The following is an 18,693-nucleotide window of genomic DNA, read 5'->3' on the forward strand; positions in this document are numbered from 1 at the left end:
TGCAAAAAAACCCGCACACGAATTAACAGTTCACATCAGTTGTTTCAGCAGATAGAACTAGAACAATTGGTTAGGAGACAGCCATGCTCCGAATCATGCAGAGGGCTATACTGTTGAAGAAACTATATACTGGCTGAAGAGACAGATTTGTACAGGCTTTTTGACAGTAAACAGCTTTAAGTGTCACCTTCTCAGACAGCATCTGAAAGCATTGAAATTTTTACTCTGGGCCACTTTAGCATAATCATCCAGACTCACAAGATTACGTCTTGTGTGTAGCAGTCCATCTTTACACCCAGCCACAAGAATATTTCTCCCAAATCATCCAGTTCCAAAAAGTCTCCCAGCTCAGCTTCATCAACAGTTACACGATCAACAGGCACGGTGCTGGAACATGGAAAAACTGCAATTAGAAGTATCCACAACAACTTCAACAGCAGTTTGAGGAAGGATACTGGAAAGAAAATTTGTGTAAAGGAAACAATCTCCTCCTTCAGGTATCAAGCATCTACCCTGTTTTCAAGACAGGGCACCATACCAGAGATCTTAGTTTGAGTTTGTGTAGAGACACTTTTGCCTTTCTAGGCAGCTTAGTCTGACAGCAGTCCATTATCATAACTTTCGGAAAGAGCAGTGAAAAAGTATCTAATCATTCTTTGCCTGAAAATATTCTGCCCACCATTTATCTTCATTTTAGCTATCAAAGTCATACCTAAAGCCTTGCTCTTCCTGTAATTTAGATTCAAACAATAAATCTTCTAAGGTTACTTGCCCTCTCAACAGCAAAATAACAGCACACAGTGTGCAGCTCCACAGAAGACTTTGCCGTGCTCCCTATAACTATGGAACAGATTGGTCTTGCATACACAGAGTACACAGCCACATGTGATAATGAAATTTAGCACAGAAGTCCAGCAAGTCTTGCAAAGCTGACTGATGCAAATGTTTTGATTAGCTACCTGCTAAGACAGTTGCTACTAGCACATGATGTTCATAAGGAAGGTTCCTTAACACCCCGAGCAGCTTTGGAAAGATCTTTCCTTTAAATTAGGAAGAAGCACAATCTCCCACAGGAGAGAGATGGCCACTGCTCAGTGTCTGAGGTCTATCTGGGGTTGACAGGGGATGCTAAGATGCCTTTTACCTGTTCTATTTCCACCTTCCAAATGCCCTGACACCACCTACAGAAGCCCAAGTAAGCACAGTTTGAAGAACATGCATGTTCACTATCTCTTCCTTCCCTCCCTAGGGCTACTCAGCCGACTAAACTGCAGGTTTCCTAAAGCAGCAGAATTCCAGTACCTGTAATTATGCCGACAGCTTTCTGCTGTGACTATTCCAGACATTGCCATCTGAGACCTTTCCATTAAGGTTACCCATTCAAAGCCCCCTTCAATGGAAGAGACAAGAAACAGTGCAACAGTCAGTGATGGGACAAGTTTATTAGATGTAAGCAAGCCTGACTTGTCTTATCTAGACGTTAAACAGCTGCCCACACTTTTGCAGTTCAAAGGCAAGACAAAAGCTGTACAGTCAACCTATCCTCCCAACATACCACAGTCATCATAGGTCCTCATAAGTCAACATGCCTTCTAAATAAGTGTTTAATATAAACATTTGTACAGTCAATTAATTCCTGGTGAACGAAGCTATTTGATGCGGGCCACAGAAAGCTCCCATGACATCAATGGAAAGTTTCCAATTAGGAAACCAAGTTTGAAACACATTAATAGAACTTAAGAAATAGAGAGGAAGAAACCTTGTAGAAATAGCAAAAAAGACCTGTTCTTAAGAAAGATACACTCAATATACTTAGGAACATAGAGAAAAGGTAAGCTGCCTTGCTTTTTCATTGCTTAGCAAGTAAGAATTGTAGAGGTAAGTACAGTTATGTTAGCTGCTCCCTTCAGTATAAGCATCTGTCTTTTCTAAGGCTGGTCAGTCTCAGCCAAAGTACATTCAACTGTTTGTCAGCTGGTACCGAAGCCCTTACTCCTCCTTTTGAGAGGGCTGGATGGCCTTGCCAAGATTTGCTGTGTACAAGCGTCAATTTGAAAGTAATAAGGTAGCCACTGCCACCCACCATTCAGTGCATCACAACCTCCCAAACATAGAACAGATGTAAACCGCCTAGAATACCCAATGCCTGGAATATCAAACACAGCCACCACATCCAGCAGTGTTTTCCTGCCTTAAAAACCTCACATCAGGAAAAAAATAACCTACCTTGCAGTTTTATTTCTACAGTCAATTCATCACACTACTACTTGTGATACTCAATGGAAGTACAAGCTCAAGTCACCCTGCATGCCCATCCCCTAAAGATAATCCCAATGCTTTGGCAACACCAAACGAGGACTTTAAAGAGCTGGCTACAGAGATATTCACCGTGGATAAATGCATCTAGGCATGTATTAATGGGACTGCCCAGCTTTTTTATCAGACTTGCAAGCAGAAGAGGGTGACATCCAGCAGGCTGCAGAGCCCTCCCTGCTGCCAGCCTGCCACCTGCTGGGCCAGCTGCTCTGTCCACTCAAGCCTCGGGACAGGACTTCCACCGAGTCCAGCACCACTTCCACCACATAGCACCACAACCCTGGCTCAGACACCGTTTCCATGGCAAGCTTGTTTTGCAGGTGTCAAAACAAGATTCAAGAGTATATCGAGTACTGCAGAAAAACCATCTCAATAGTAAAAATCACTGATAAGCCTTCTGCCGTACTTCTGCACCTTGAAATGGAGATTCCCATGAGGCCAAGTGTTCTTTCAAGAACAGTTTAGACTGGGCATTTGCTGGTATTCCCTGGAAGCTTTGAAGACAGCCTAATCCAAATAACATAAGAGCACATGCCTCCAAAACAGTAGTGGTTACAATACTCTATCCCTCCTCTTCACCTTAATGACTGTAAACTTGAAAACCATTCTTGTACCTCAAATACACAGGAGGACTTGTCACCAGCCTTAATATAAGGTCTACGGCACACTGCTACCCAGAGCCCACTAAGGTCTTATCTGCATCAAATCTCTTCCCACATAAAGCTCCAAAAGCCATTCAATTCTTATTTCTTACCAGAAACAGTGAACCAGTAACAGCCATCCTTCTTCATTTTCACAGAAATGTGTTGCAACACTTATCCCGCAAGACACGGTCCAGCCAAAGATAAGCCATCCTCATATCTTGCTCTTGTATGTTCCTAGATGCACACCAAAAGCCATGCCACCCCTCTGGCCTAAAGCCCAAACCTTCTTCTGCCTACTAAGCTCAGTCAGGGGACACTGCACATGTCCCATCAGCAACGTGCCGTCACTGGAAATTCCATTCACTCCCACTGTTAACGTGCTGCCACATGGTTGTGCCCACAGTAGCAAGCTGAGCTGTTCTACCTAGAGGGATATGGCTGGGAAGGGAATACCAGCATGTACTTACAGCCACGTCTACACCAAGGGACAAAAACTGAAGGCACCTCATGAGTCACAGCCAAATTCCTTTTTGGAGAAAATGTGCACAGCAGGAAGTTCTCATAGAAAAAACACCACTAAGTATGCTGCTAGGTATACTTGCATACCAAGATTCTCCTCTTCCAAAACTAGTAAGCTCAGTGAAGCAGCAGACTCACTGGAGTTCCTCAGAGGCAAACATCTGGACACATCTGCCATCCTGGAGTGACACAGCATACTTGGCAAGTATCCCCTAGTAAAACAGTGGACTACTCTGGCTATGGAACAAGCAGGAGTGCAGTTGCACAATCACAGCCTGCCTGCAGATGTGGGTTACTGCTCCTTCCAGGCTCTCTCTAGTCAGGTGTCTCCTCCCACTTAAAAGTATTGACACACAAAGCTATGCCTCTTGCAAATCCAGTTCAGTGTCCACACACCAGGTTTTATCTGATTACTCAGATAAAACCTCAGGATTTGATGTTATTCATGCCACAAGCATAGATTTGGGCCTGTGTGGGCACATATGACCTGCTCCTTCAGCAGTACCACTGAAAGACAACATCTTACAGCACATACCCAGAGGACAATCAGTATCTCAAAACAAGAAAGATTCAGCTGGGGAACATGTAGAGCGAGCCTTCCAGGAAAGTTCAGTTCCTTCAAGAGCTGCTTCTTGCAAACACCAAGTTAAGGAAGTTAAACTACTTAGCAGCTTGCTGGTCCTTGAGAAGATCATCTCGAAGTCCATCAACTAAGGCAGCTATCATAAATGAACTACTGTATCCAAATCCCACGATCAATCTCAGCCACTGAAATGAAACCTTATAAACAAATATAAGATACACACTTCCCCCTTTCTTCTCCCTATCCCAGCATAGAGGAAGTCAGACCCACAACCTGGAAGACCAGTAGCATATTGCCATGCTGGTCTGCCTTCAAGTCCCTGGATTTTCACCTTTACCCAAGCTCACAGCCACTTCACAGCAGACCAGCTGCCCTTTTTGACTTCTACACAACTGTACACTGGCAAGACTGTGTGCCACATACCTAACCTTACAGCAGTACCCTGCTGGAATCAGTGCCATGTCTCAGCCCTTCTACTCTTTTCCTCCTGGGCTGCAAACTAAGCCATGCTAGCAAGATCTAAGAGACACATGTGCCTGAATCCATACTAGAGTAACATCTGAGGCTGAAACCACTTATAACTGCCTGATCCTTGTTGCAAGAGGGACACACAGCACTCCAAAAAAGCTGTATTAGGGAGGAAAGCAGTGCCCTGGCTCACAAGAAAAAAAACCAAACAACCAAACCACCACAAACAAAACATGTTCAGTAGATTGATTCACTCCCACCCCCGGCTCCACTTTGTTCCAGCTGGAAATGCACAACATGCCACATGGAAAGCCCCAAAACGTCAGTAGTGAAGCTGTATGGGACATCAGGCAAGGAAGCCAAGCGTTCAAGCCAGCAGTGCAGAACCTGACAGCAAACTGGAGGGTAACAACACAGCACAGCCTACAGCAGCTCACACCTACCACAATCTCTGAAGAGAAAGTCCAAGCAACTACGTTTCCTGCCCAAAGGAGTCAACCCAGGCACTTTCTGGATTCACATAAGCTCCAAACCTCTTTTCAGCAAAAGTCAACAGGTTTCTTTGCAGCTGTTCAACAGTTCACAGGAACTAGGCCATAAATGCCAATTCTCCCAGTTCAGCTTATCCCTTACCAGCTGGGCCACAAAATTTTAGGTTATTTCTTTACATGGGCATGACTTGAAACTATGTGCCCAATGTACTAATGCCTTAGGATTATTAAGGAGCAAAGCAATCCCTCTCCCACTGTCCAGGTTCTCTAACATTTAAACATCTAAAGTTTAGCCTTTAAACAGCATGGGGAGGCTGCCTATCAGAGATAGGTCCCACGTAAAAGTGCTGACAACACAGCACCAACCCCATTCATTCCACATACCCAGTGTCCCAGCTCCTCCACAGTATGGACCAAAGACTGCGGGGTCTGGAAGCTTGTCAAGGGTCATTATTCCCTTCCTACTGAGAAGGAATGCTTCTGCAGCATGGCTCACTAGGCCACACCACTACAGACCCAGGGATTCTGAAGCAACGTACAACACTGAATTAGGGTATACGGGTAAAAACTGTACTTTGGCAAACAGCAGGACTTCTTTCAAGCCTCCAAACAGTGTAGCTGGAATCCAGGCATTTTTCACATCCCTAGTTAATGTACAGTTTAACTTACAAAAGGCCATTCACACTAGAATTTATCCACAGTGAGGTTCTCAAAAGTTTAAACTAAGAATTTCTAAACATCCGAGACCAACGTAGCCTTCTCACGTAGGGAATGGCTTGGCCTTACCCCTTGCTTGCTTTTCTTGGCTGTTTACCATCTGTGGCTCACGTTCTTTAGAACCAAGTTGTTTCTGCAGTTTTTGTGCAACCAAGTGCCTTTGTACATTTATGGTGTCAAGGCCCCATCTGGGATCTCCTCAGGACAGATTTCTGACTTGATAACATACCAGCAATCCAAAGAAAGAAGTTCGAAATGAACATCTACACAGCTGCTCTGACTTACAAGCTTTATCAAATTCCCCTCCCAGGCTAAAAGAAAAAGCCCATGTTTGGTAACTCCATTCAGACATTACCAACTTCTGCCCCAACGTTAAAAGTTGTTGCTCTCACTTTGAAATCAAGCAGATAGTGGTGAATTTTTTTGCTTCTTTTTAATGAAAAAGCTTTCCCCTCCCAGGGAAGGTTCTGCAGGTTGAAAGTCTTATTATACAGTGGCAGCGCTGCTTCAGTCTGAAGTCTGTCTTCCCATGTTCTAGAACAGGAAAAACTAGCAAAGCTGTAAGACAAGAAAATGTTAGTGGACAAGACTGCCCAGGGTTAAGGAAAACAGATAATAGAGAAACAGCTGCCTGCCCTTGCCTTAAGATCAGAAAAATATGTTAATCCAAAAATCTTTGAAAACTGAAGTTCATTGCTGCTTAAGCACAACATAAAACCAGGAAGGAGGGTGGCAAAACAACCACTACATTAATGAAACATACAAAGTCAACGGCACACTAAGACCTCGCTCCTAGCTGTGGCACTTCCACACTGCCACCCTTCCCACCCCACTGCCAGAAATTCCTGCATCCTAAGTCTTATCTATTCCAAATGCTTTGATGAGCCACAGGGTAGAGCCCATAAAATATAGCCTGGTATTAGATTCCTTCCCTGCCAAAGGTGATCAAAGAAGAAAAGAGTTAGCTTTATTTTCTCCCTTTTTTATAAACCCTAAAGTAAAACCTTGAGGGATTGAAGCAAGGCCACACATCAAGTCAGATGTATAAAAAGGAAGGATCAGCCCACAGCTGTCCCTGGCTTGCAGCCCTACACTCATCCCTTTAAACCACACTCCCTGGGGCACACACAATACTGTCAGATTGCTACAAGCACCAGCTGCCCTGGAAAGCTCTGGACCTTAAGCCCAATCCTAAGCATGACAACATGTGACAAAGAACTGTCCCCAGCAGTCATCAGACAGCACCAAGCACCCATCTCACTAGCCAGCACTTGCATCTGCTCATTGCAGTGGCCTAGACCCAGAGCTCAAATGCACAGTTAGCATGCTCGAGCCGTTCCTGCCCGTGCTCTTTCCCATGAAGGGGCCTCTGCAGAGGCAGCCTGCAGTACCCAGGCATCCATGGGGCTGGGACAGTTTCAGTGTTACTCAACCTCAGCTCAACAGTAGGACATTATTCACGGTTCAGCTGACTGTCCTGTCAGTACCCTTACTCACTGTCTTGACATGCAAGGGGTGTACCTCAATGTAGCATCCAGCTCACACCAAATTTTACTAGGGAAAGTCAGCTGTGTTTCCTCCCCTACACAGAGTTGAGACAGCTTGTGCCACCCCACAGCTACAGAAGAAAGGAAATCCTCTACCCAATTAACATCCAGAATGAAGATTTAAATCACATTTGCTGTATAAAAAAAAAGTTTCCAGATGGATGACTGCAAAGGATCCGTAACTCTGACCCTCTGCAGGACCAAAACCATACTAGCACAGCCCGTTTCTACAGCTCAGATGTATTTGTTTCAAGACCATAGGCAGATGGTGACAGATTGTCTAGTGATTAGCTAAGGAGTCACCATTAGAAAGTTGCTGGCTTTCAAATCCCCCATAACAGGATACATTTGCAACAGACATTTTGGGTGACATGAAACCTTCGTATTTTGAGAAGGAAAAGCAGCATCCAGCTAGACTGACTGCAAGGGAAGGAAGTCAAGCCTTGCCATGAAGACATTCTGAGATTTGTTAGTACTTTGGTACTTGTTCAGTTATTCCAACCACTGAACAGGAGGAAGATTTCACTGTCACCAAGAATGTCAATTCCTGCAAATAAGTCAGCAAAGAGTTGCCAAACAAACATATACCTAACTACATTGGCAACGCATGTTTGAGTGTTTACTACATAACTGCAAGTTTATCAGGGAAGATAACTAGGACAAAAGAACATCAGTGAGAGCTAGACAGACATCCATTCTGCTGCTCTCCAACCTTTCCTCGTGACATTTATGTGAAGCTGTTTGTAGAGACACCACAGAAGCTAAATGTATCAGTCTGTCCGTTGGTGAAAGGATCGGGGTAGATAACAGATTGTTCTTGACCTCTAAGCTGTGAGGCAAGCAGAAGCAGACATGCAAGAACATCATACAAGTTCTCCCAATGGTATGCACCAAACCAGACATCCTGATTTCCAGTAGCATCCTCATACCCTCTGGACAGCTCAGTTTGCACTTCTCCCATGTGTAAGACAAGGCTGCATCTCAGTCACTCATCGGTACATTTATACATTACTTTTAATTTCTACAACTCACTGTAATTCTTCCAGGAAGGCATCCTGCAACAAACAAGAGTGAGTTTCCTCAATCTCCTATCCTACTCAGTTGCCCAACAAGACTGCTGGATCTTTCCAAGGCCAATCCATTACATATTCTTTCTAGATTTGATACTACTTCACCAATTATGATCACCAGGAAGATGATTTCCCGATCAATGCAGCAGACCAATTTACGTCACAGCAGGAGCTTCCAAAGCTACCCACAGTAGGGCAGAGCAGTACAGAGTTTAAAGGGCATCTACAAGCAATCCCCTCCCTACTTCTTTTCAGGCGATTACACTACTTTAGTAGTCCCTGGGGAAACACAGTTAACAGTGGCACTTTTTCCCCCATGACGTGCTTGGAAATTAGTACTTTTTAGCTCAGTTCTCTTGCACTCAAAGTGTGTTCAGCCATTCCCTGTAACACCTTTCCCATCTTTGCTAAGGGCAACTGCACTCATTCCCTACTTCGTCCAGCAATTATTTATTGCTATGGTGGCAGCAGTAGCTGTTACTCACACGGAGTAAGGAAAGATATTTTTGTCACTCAGAGCAGCGTAGTAACTGGAAGTGAGTCAACACCTTGACATCAACCCACTCTGCCATGACCACCAGCAAAGCAGTCCAATGACTGCAGTTTGGTAACTTTGGTTCTCAGACACTTACTCACTTCTATTCTGCAGGCATTACACAGCTTTGTCTGGAAGCAACTAGTGTCTTACCTTTGATCTTGTACCAGCAACCTAACTTGCAAAGGCACATCACATGTCTGCAAATACAAAGGAGCAGGGCAACAGTTTCATGGCAAGCCACATACACCAGGCTTTGGTAGAGTCAAGGTTCGGAAACTCATACCTGAATGGAGCTTTTAAGTATAATCCATGCTGCTGCTTCTCCACGACTATAATGCTACACCACTCTACTAGTTAACACATGTACAAGCCTCCTTCTAGAGAGTATGAAGCACAGCCCAGCTGAGATCATCCCACTGATACTACCTGCCAACACCATTTCATCCTGACTCCCCTTGTCAACACAAACCTTCAGTGACTCCAGACTCAGTCAGTACACGTATACTACAGCCCTAAAACCATAAGCACAACTTGCACTGGCCTATCACACACAGCTAGTCTATCAAGTGCCAATTCCAGTGTATTCAGCGGTACCAGCAGCAAAATTTGCTAGAGACACAAACCTCAGGCAGCCACAGATCATACTACCTTCTACATCTTTTATTCTTCAAAAACTACATTATGACTTGGAAGATTAAACATCAGCAGTCTGCACTCATTCACAGAGCCTAGCGTACAGTGTCCTGACTGGCTCACCAGCTACAGATTTTTAATTCCAGTAACCTCATAAATTCTTAATTAGCCCTCACAAGACAGAATTGACAAGACAAGAAGCCCTTGCACACTGCTTTCACGTTATCAGAGGAAAGGAAATGTAGGGGACCTGGGGGGGGGGGGGGGGGGGGGGGCGGGGATGGGAACACAAGACAGCAACGAGCAGAGCACATTTTTCACATCCAGGATCTAGCATTAGTGACCTGACTCCACACAAATGCAGCACATATCAGCTAGCTAGTTCCTAGAACACAAACCCACATCTCCAAAGTATCTAGCATAAGTTTACAAACAAACTCCAACCACATTATAGTGCACTTCAGTAACCTCTAAAGCAGAGGGAGGCTGCACAAGCCTGCTGCTGATGTACTGCAACAATGCAATGCCCCCCAGAGGAATACACTGCTGAAGTTCATCCCTTGTTTTCAAGGGGGGAGAAGAATAAATCACTGCTTTATGCATCCATCATCACAACCACCAAGAGCCACGACAGAGGCAGTGGCCGGGCACACTGACAGAGCAGGGAGGAGACAGGCACAGTAGCCTCCAGTTGGTCAGGGAAGATGCTCCTCAAGCCAGTTAAGTGCTTCTCAGCATTGCCATTCACTTTGTGATGGAGCCGTGCCACTTTACATTCCCAGTAGGTCCCTTATCACCTCACCACAGAAACAGCCTTCCTCACAGGCTAGGATAGCCACTCTGACCCCATCCATCTTACAGCCAGATGTCTTTTACTGCAAGCCACTGGAAACGCTGCGTGGTTTGGTCCCAGTAACTTAGCAGCCAACTCACAGCCAGCAAAACTAAGCTACCTGTGCTGCTGTGCTTTGCAATCCAGAATCTGGTATAGAAATCAGACGTTAGAGGGGTGGGAAAAGTGAAGGCTTCTTCTGGGACAAAAGGTTCAAAAATTCATCCTTCACTGCTATCAGGAAAAAAAAAAAAAAAAAAGAGCTGATCTTTCTCCAAGGCAGCAACTCCCATTTCTACAATCATTTTGTAAACTTCCTTATCTTGAGCAATAGCTCAGGCAATCCGTAGGTTTCTAATCAGGAACGGCCACCACCAGCCATCAGCCACACCGACCACCCACTTCTCAGCCAGGGAATACGGAGAGCAAACGGCATGCCGCAGCACATGGCTACAGCCAGATCAACCTCTCAGCTCCGGGTACCTCAGCTATAGCATTGTACAAGCTCCCGCTGTATTAGCACAGGTTTATGAAGCAGAAAAACAGACAAATTAATTAGGCCTTGTCAGGTGCGCTCCAGAGACCACCGCGGCAGCCACCGACACTGAACAAACAACCCGACCGCCCTAACGCGTCCGAGCCCTCCGAGCCGACACGACCGGTGTTTGCCTTCCGGAGCCACACGCAGCCGCGTCAGCCGGCCCCCGCCGCCCCCCCGCGACAGCCCCCGCCGCCCCCGGAGCCCCGCCAACCCGCTCGGAGCGGGGCGGGGGGCGCCCCACTGGCCCCGGCACTCCGGGCCCAGCCGCCGCGCCCCGCCGACACGGCGCGCCCCCGGGACCCGGCCCCCGGCGGAGGCGAGGCGGCACCGGGCCGGGCAAGCGCCCGCCAGCCGCTCAGAGCCCGGCCGCGCCCCGCCCGGCGGCCGCCGGCTGCGGAGCGGGAGCGCGGCGGGGAGCCGCTCCGCGGGGTCGGGCGGAGGCCGCGGCCGCGCACCGCCCTGGGCGGTAGAGCCCGCCCGCCCCCCGCCGGCTCCTACCGTTCCCGGGCTGCCGGCCGGACCATGGTAGCAGCCGGGCCCCGCCGGAGGCTGCTCGCAGGGCCGCAGCGGAGCGCGGAGAGGGCAGCGCCCGCCTCTCCCCCGCCGCGGCGGGGAGGCTAGAACCGCGGCACCCCAGCTCCTCCCGGCGCCAGGCGCGGCAAGCGGGGCCCGGCCCGTCACATGGCCCAAATAGCGCCCGGCGGCGGCCCCGCTCCGCCCCCGGCCTGGCCCGGGGCGCGGCCCGCTCCGCCCGGGCCCGCCGCCGCCCCGCCCCGCCGCCGCCGCCGCCGCCGCCATCGGGAAGGGGCGGGCCGGGGGCGCGGCCGGCGGCGGGAAGCGCCCGGCGGGAGGGGGGCGGCCTGTTAGCGCCCGGCCCGCTGCGGGAGCGGCGGCCGGTGGGAGCGGGTGCCGCCTGCGGGCTGCCGCTGCGCTGCCGGCGGCCCGGCCCCTCCGTGACGAGCGGCGCCCCCGCTGCCCCGCCGCCGTGCCGCAGCCTTGCTCGGCGAGCGCTCCGGGGAACGCGTGCTTGCTTTTTAAAACTGACTCGCTTACCAAAATAAATCAGGGAAATGCGATTCGGTTCATTGCAGTCGTTTTTCAAAAAGCAGCTTTTTGGACAAATTTGACCCAGTAGCATCTCTTTCAGATGATTCATTTTTCAGTATTTCCCGACAAAAAGAGTCTGTTCGTAGCAATACCGCTTGGAGCTGTAAACCAGCAGACTGTCAAAAATTAAGCAAGCCATATTGCATGGGATACCTCCGAGGACCACCTAAGAGCTGCAGAAAGTGGTATGAATGATTCAGGAGGCGGCAGCCTGCCGTCTGACTCAGTATGGAACAAATGCCCTGCATGCTGCTGAAATTACTGGTTTTGGGGGTTGGACATCATCACTGGGCCTTGACCAGTTCTCCTCACTAATGGTCCTGGGGCACGTGTGAAAGAGCAAGCCGGGTCGGTTTGTTTGTCCTCATTTTCACGTCGCTACTTCCAGAGGACCTCGCTTCCATCTTAGCTGAACTTCATTTCCAGCACAGGGCCTTCAAGGCTTTTTGCACAAACGTAAACGTGCAAGTGCATTCTCGTACCTACCTTTTGGTTAGACAGGATACTCACCCATTTTTCTCCAGGCTGTGCCCCTCTTAGGGAGCAGGGAAGTGAGTAGAGAGGAAGGTGATTCCCGGGTGCATACATGCGCTGGATCTCTGGGGAGGCTGCTGGAAGGAGGGATGCTCTGCTGGGTGCCGAACAGGCTTTTTGTCATGTTTCACAGGCCATGTGTCATGTACAACTTGGTTACACCGGTGCTTACGTGGAAAAAAAATCCTGCAGCCGCACATGGGATGAAATGAAATTGCATGATCCCCGGGGGACCAAAGTAACCCCTGCTAGGTTATTTCTTTTTTCAGTGAGGTGGTCACAGCAGGACATTCAGTGACATACAGTGGGGCAGGCTCCAGTGCTGAACTCACTGAACTGTCAGACAATGTCAGCAGAAATGAATGTAATGTGAAGGCCAAGGTGGGGTAGGTAGTCTGCTGAATACCCCCTGCCTCCTCACCCCTGTCAGCCCGTGCAGTCAAGAAAACCCTGAAAGAGGACTTCAGCCAATACGGGGAAAGAAATTCTGCTGAACTTTGTGGGACAGTACATGCATATGAAGTCATTCACATGTGCATTTGTATCTTTGCAGGACCGAGGCATCATTTGTTAAGCATATTTAGAAGTCCTTGGGGAATAGTTGCTCTATGCCAGCCATTGTGGTTCATTAAAGAAACACATTCACATTAGATTAAATGTATTACTCTAGCTGACCAGAAAACACCAGGGAGATTGTAGACACAGCACAAATATGTTCTTTCACACCCTGCAAGATAGAAACAGGAGAAGTTTTATGTTAAATAGATAAATGTTTGGGTAGCTTTTTCAAAACTACTTTACTTTGACCTTGTCCTCCTCCCATTTAAGTCATCTTTCCCCACTAAATTCAGCAGAAGTTCTTCAGCAGCAGTCCCCCAACTGTGTTGTGAAAATCTTTTCCTGTGGATCACCATTCAGTTCTTGGACAGTTAGCCAGACCTTGGGGGCTCATACTCGCCCAGAGACGCTGTAAATGTTGCTCTGAGGGAGCTGAGGAAGGCTTGACACTGCAGACTGGCTCCGCGGTTTTCTGCCAGCACACCTGCAGCTTGTTGTGTAAAATCAGCTTTGCTTGTGGAGAGTTCTCCCAGTCAATCACTGTTCAGAAAGTCCACTCACATCTCTTCGGCCAATGCCAAAGATGTTAAAGGAATGTGCCAGGCATATTCCAACCTGGAGAGTGAGACAAACTGAACTGCTGTCTAGGGAGACTCCAAAACCGCTGAGAATCAGAGCTCTGTGGACCAGATTCTCCTCTACAGTAGATCAATCTACTACGCTCACCAAAGTACACCTACTTTAAATGCTTTGTTTCACTACTGCCAAGGTGGGAGACTCCTGTAATGTGAGAACCTGACTGGTGGGAGTGGGGCAAATGCTAACATGCATTCATAATCTGGAAAGGTGGAAGGCAGGTAGCGGTTAATTAGTTGGCTGACAGTAGCTCCTGATGCCTAGAGATGTGGATGGGGAATTTTCCACTTATCCTGAGACCTTTTCCTGCCCATCTGCTGTGACCCAGGGGAGTAACAGACCAATGGCCAGGGCCAGGGTCCTGAGGAAAGCCTGAAATCTTGCTTGTAGAGACTCAAAAGCAGGTTCTCCTTGGCCTGCCTAGCCACAGCTCACCAGGCTCAGGATAGTATGAGCAACTTCTGCAGCAGCAGAGACATGTCATCACATGAACGCCATGAATGATGTCTGAGAACTGTACAGGAAACTCAGCAGGCTTTAGTCTGTCTGCCTGTGAACTCCACTGCTCTGCTAACTCCACCAGTCGTGTTACCTGCCTCCCAGCACTGGTCAGCACTATGACCCATTACATCTCCAAGCAGCACTCTCCAGATGTGAGCTTCTTTGTCTGAGGGTTACTCACAATCTTGCATTTTCTTGTGCACTATTTCCAGGTGTGCAAGGGTTTCATGCTCTAACAGAGATCCCCGTTCTTTACAGTGAGAGGGAGAGATGGGGTGGAGGAGGTATAAGAGCAGCAGGGAAGTTGAGGAAACCAGACATGACAAGTGCTGAAGCAGAACTCAGCTCTGTGGTGGCTTCTCGCCAGGTGAGATCACAGCTCCCACAGAATCTTCTCTCCTTTTATTTCCTTAATACTGGACTTTCTTGCTTCCTTAAGAAGCAGGAATTGCTGGTCTTCAATCACTTGCTTTGAATACTGTCTATGTCTCAAACTTAACAGTGTAAACAGTGGCAGAGGGGGGTGGCTGACAAATGCCAGTGTTTATGGCCTGCCGTGGAATCCCTCTAAGCCTGTTTGGAAAACTAACTGGGGATGGAGCCTGGATTAGAAGAGACTTTTCCAGCTCTCATCCTTGTGAATGTATGCTAAGGTTATTAAAAGGGAGGTGGGAGGGGGAATGATTTGGCATGCCTCCTTTTTCGTGGTCAGCATTCAGTATTGTAGATTGGCTCTGGGGTCTGGAAGTGGATGAGCACCCGCCTGCTGAAAAATGAGTCTCTTCTGAATGTCTGAAGCTAAGCATCTAAACCCTCCTTAAGAGCACAGACTCTCAGGCTGGTACAGACTTTGTAGATGTGCTTTATGCCTAACTGATACTAACCTTGCAGCAGGAGGCTCATAGACTGTAGCAAAGAAGGGGATCCTATTGCTTTGCATTTGCGGGTGGGTGAAAAAGGCAGCCAGAAAAACATGCAGCGTTCTGTGCCCTGGGGAGAGGGTGAGATAGAGTAAACACTCTGCCCGGAAACATGTACGTGCTGCATGCAGGCTCTGCCTGTGGGAATTAAGGGAGACAATGCAACAGATAGTGAACAATGAGTGTCTGTAATGTACAGCAACAAAGCCAAAGTAACCCAGTGTGCCGCAGAACAGAGGAAGAAAGAGACTGTTAGAACAGCAGCCTCATGAGGCAGAAATCCTGCCAAGCCTGCTTGGAGGACAACTGACAAGCCCTCCTCAGCTGGAAGATGGATCAATGTGGTGGAAAAGGGGGTAAAAGAGAGTGGGATGGAGGAGGAAAAAACAACCATTCCCCAGGGGCCCTTTGCAGGAAAAAAACATAGTCATCTTCCTCTTAGTTAGTCTTTTCTTGTGAATTCAAATGTCAGCACAGTCAACACTACGCTTTACGCACTGCAACACAAGTAAAGGAAGATGTTGAATGAAACAAAACCCTTTATCCAAAACAAAGTGGAATCCAGGTGTTTTGCTTTACATTCACTTGGAAAGCAGGGGCTTACTGTGATGTCTCCTGTTACTGCTCCTTTCTTTGCCTTTCTGCTTCAGCATAGGGTGCTAGATGTGAAGTGGCTTACCTTAAAGAATGGGATATATGTAACTCTGGAGCACTTGGATGCAGAAGATGCTCTACAAACTTCCTATTCTATCTGGAGCAATGCAAAGGGAGCTGGTTGCCCAGTTACCTCTGAGCTACATGTGCTACAGACCCGACTACCTCTTAATGAGAGCACCTGCCAGGAGCACCCCCCTATAATCACAGTAATTTTGCTGGCTGACATGACTGTCTACAGTAAAAAGGACACATCGTACCAGTACTACTTCTTACCACACTGTATGTTGCAAGCCTGTATGTAGCAGGCTATGCACATTGTTGCAGTCTGTGTGCGAGAAGCCACTGAGAGTGGGAAAGAAGAAAAATTAGTTCCTTGCCTTTTTGATGGAGAGTTATGAAAGGAAAATGATAGCAACCAGGATAATACAGGAATAGCAGCTGTGGAGTAGCTTATGGGAGAGCAGGCTGACCGGAGGAATCACGGTGCCACAAGATGAGTGCTCATCTCCGCGCTGTGTGTGGCTCAAGGAGCAGCAGCAGCAAAAGCGTGGGCGTCAGAGGCCCAGCTGCATTGACCTGTGCCTCTACAAAAAGCTCCCTTGGCGTGTCCAGAGAAGGGCAGCGGGGCTGGGGAAGGGTTTGGGCATTGGTCTGATAAGGAGCAGCTGAGGGAGCTGGGGGTGTTCAGCCTGGAGAGGAGGGGGCTCAGGGGGGACCTTACCGCTCTCGATTCTGTGATTCTATGACAGGGCTGGTAAAAGTGGTTCCCACCAGCTCCCACAGCACGAGGAAGCAGCACCCTCTGCTGCTGGCATGCCTGCCGCCACAGCACCTTTACAGGCACCGAAGTACTTCCAGAGAGCTCAGGAAAAGCGTCTACAGCAACGTCCCTCTGCAAGTCAAAACACTGCAGCACGTGGGTGGTTTGTTTATCAGACAATTTGATCGTGTCAAAGTGCTGCTGTTGGGAAAGGAGATGCCAGGCAGCATCTGCTTGCAGCAGATAATAGCAATAAGAACAGGCCTGGCTTTGTGCTGAAAAGATTTTGACTGCTGCTGTTCCTGACAGGTACTTTGGCTGATATTGTTTGATGAACATGATACACAGAACAGGGACGCTGTAGGATAAAACTCCCCATTCCGCCAGCAACCTTCCTCTGGCCTCTTCCAAACATTTCATACGCCTATGAGGCAGCTGATTTACTATTGCTGCATAGCAAGAGGAAAGGGGAACTCGGGGGAGCAACATGACTCACCCACAGTGAGTCAGTGGCAGAGTCCTGCCCCTTCAGCTCTCTGGTGCTAACCTCGGACCAGCAATTCCCGTGGTGCTGGGAACACGGGGAAGGAGTCCCGACTCCTCCCCCCCCCCCCAAGCAATCCTACTCAGCGTGCCTACTGTGGGGCATGCAGCACGATGCTGTACCACTTCCAAACCAGCTCCCTAGAAAGCTGCGGGATGATGCAGGATCCAGGTAGTCAGATGAATCCTAGTTTTGTCCCTCCCTTTTGCTGAGGACTTTTTTGCTTTTCCCAAATTAAGCTGTTTAAGATCAGTCAGGTCTATCCTACAAGTGCTTTCCCAAATGGGATATGCACAGTTCAGGCATCAAGTACTTGGTCTCTTCCTCCAGTTTCCTCCCTCTCCTTGAATGCAAGCTGCCCTTTTCCCTAGCAGCTGACCCCAGGTTTCCCTTCTTCATGTGGGGAAATAAGCTCAGCTTGGTACCGGCTGCAGCTCCAGCCCCCCCCCAGCTCAGCCAGAGATAAGTATTTGAGCTCCTGTTCTGCACCCTGCTCCCACCTCACCATGTCCCTCTCTTCCTCTCTGCAAGCAGGAGAAGTGAGCGTCCCCAAATCTTCACACAGAGTACTGTACCAGTCCATACAATACGCCCATGTAAGAAAAGAAAACCATGAAAAAAATGGCTACATCCCATTAAAAAGTCTTGGAACTACAGAAAAGAACCTGCTTAACAGTTTGTGTCTGTGTGCAGGTCTCATTTTGGCAACAGCAACACTGCTCCGAGCCAAACATCATTCACACAAGACCCAGATTGTTTTGTGGATAAGGAGATGCCTACAAAAAGGGAGCCCTGTTTAAGGAAAAAATGAGGCGATGTCTGGTCAGAGCGCCACCAGGACATAGTTTCTGCGGGAAATTCCTCTCTGTAGAGCAATCTGTCAAAGGAGAGCCAACATGTCCCGCCGCAGGGAGCAGCCTGAGGGCACAGGCCTGGCACAGTCTGCAGTGGTGCTTGCAGGAGGACCTGGTGCTGCATTGCTACAGGACATCATGCCAGCTCTCTGCAGGGGGAGCAGCTGGAATGAACTGGATCAATTCACATTACCGACAAACATTGCACAAGGCAGCTTGTTTCAGGATTGCACGTACTGTTTTTCACTCTCCCCTCAATATCCTTTCTTGCCCCTTTTTAGGCAACGGCCACATTTTCAGTCATCTGCTTGGGGAAAGAAAGGCAATAAACCAATCCCTGCTAAGGCAGGCAATGAATCTGGAGGCACAAATCCTACTAAGGATTGCCCCGAGCTGTGGCCAAGGAACTCAAGCACAGCACCAAAAAATTTGTTTTGAAAAGCATTAAGACACTGAAAATTTTGCTGCTTTTACCACCACTGCCTCTGCTCCCCATGTTTGGGGAGGACTGACTAATCCTGTAACTGCTTGGAGTATCTCACTTCAGTGATGTGCGATGGTCTCTAAACTAGAATCAAAACACTCCTGACCTGGATGGAAGTATTGTCCCAGCCCCATGTCCTGACTGTTAAATCTCACTTGCGCAGCCATCTTCAAACATATGGGTCACTTTGATAATTCAGCATTACCAACAGCATCACAAAGTATCTGTCATAGCGACAT

The 18,693-nt window shown here is 48.2% G+C and overlaps 1 protein-coding gene across 6 annotated transcripts in view; it reads right to left on the bottom strand.

Annotated features, from left to right (window-relative positions):
- The window catches only part of SPSB1 (splA/ryanodine receptor domain and SOCS box containing 1), a 38,628-nt gene extending 26,769 nt beyond the window's left edge, over positions 1-11,859 (bottom strand). For 2 of the 6 annotated variants that reach the window (XR_008731403.1, XM_055705152.1), the window contains exon 1: positions 11,398-11,858. The gene's annotated coding sequence lies outside the window, so the exon portion shown is untranslated. Of the gene's footprint in view, positions 1-6,130; positions 6,275-11,397 lie in introns of those variants that run through there. The other 4 variants (XR_008731404.1, XM_055705149.1, XM_055705148.1 and 1 more) reach the window with 4 other exon arrangements.
- Positions 11,860-18,693: the final 6,834 nt, after the last annotated feature.

This window comes from Falco cherrug, chromosome 3, assembly GCF_023634085.1.
Source record: "Falco cherrug isolate bFalChe1 chromosome 3, bFalChe1.pri, whole genome shotgun sequence".
Classification (NCBI taxonomy): Eukaryota; Metazoa; Chordata; class Aves; order Falconiformes; family Falconidae; genus Falco; species Falco cherrug.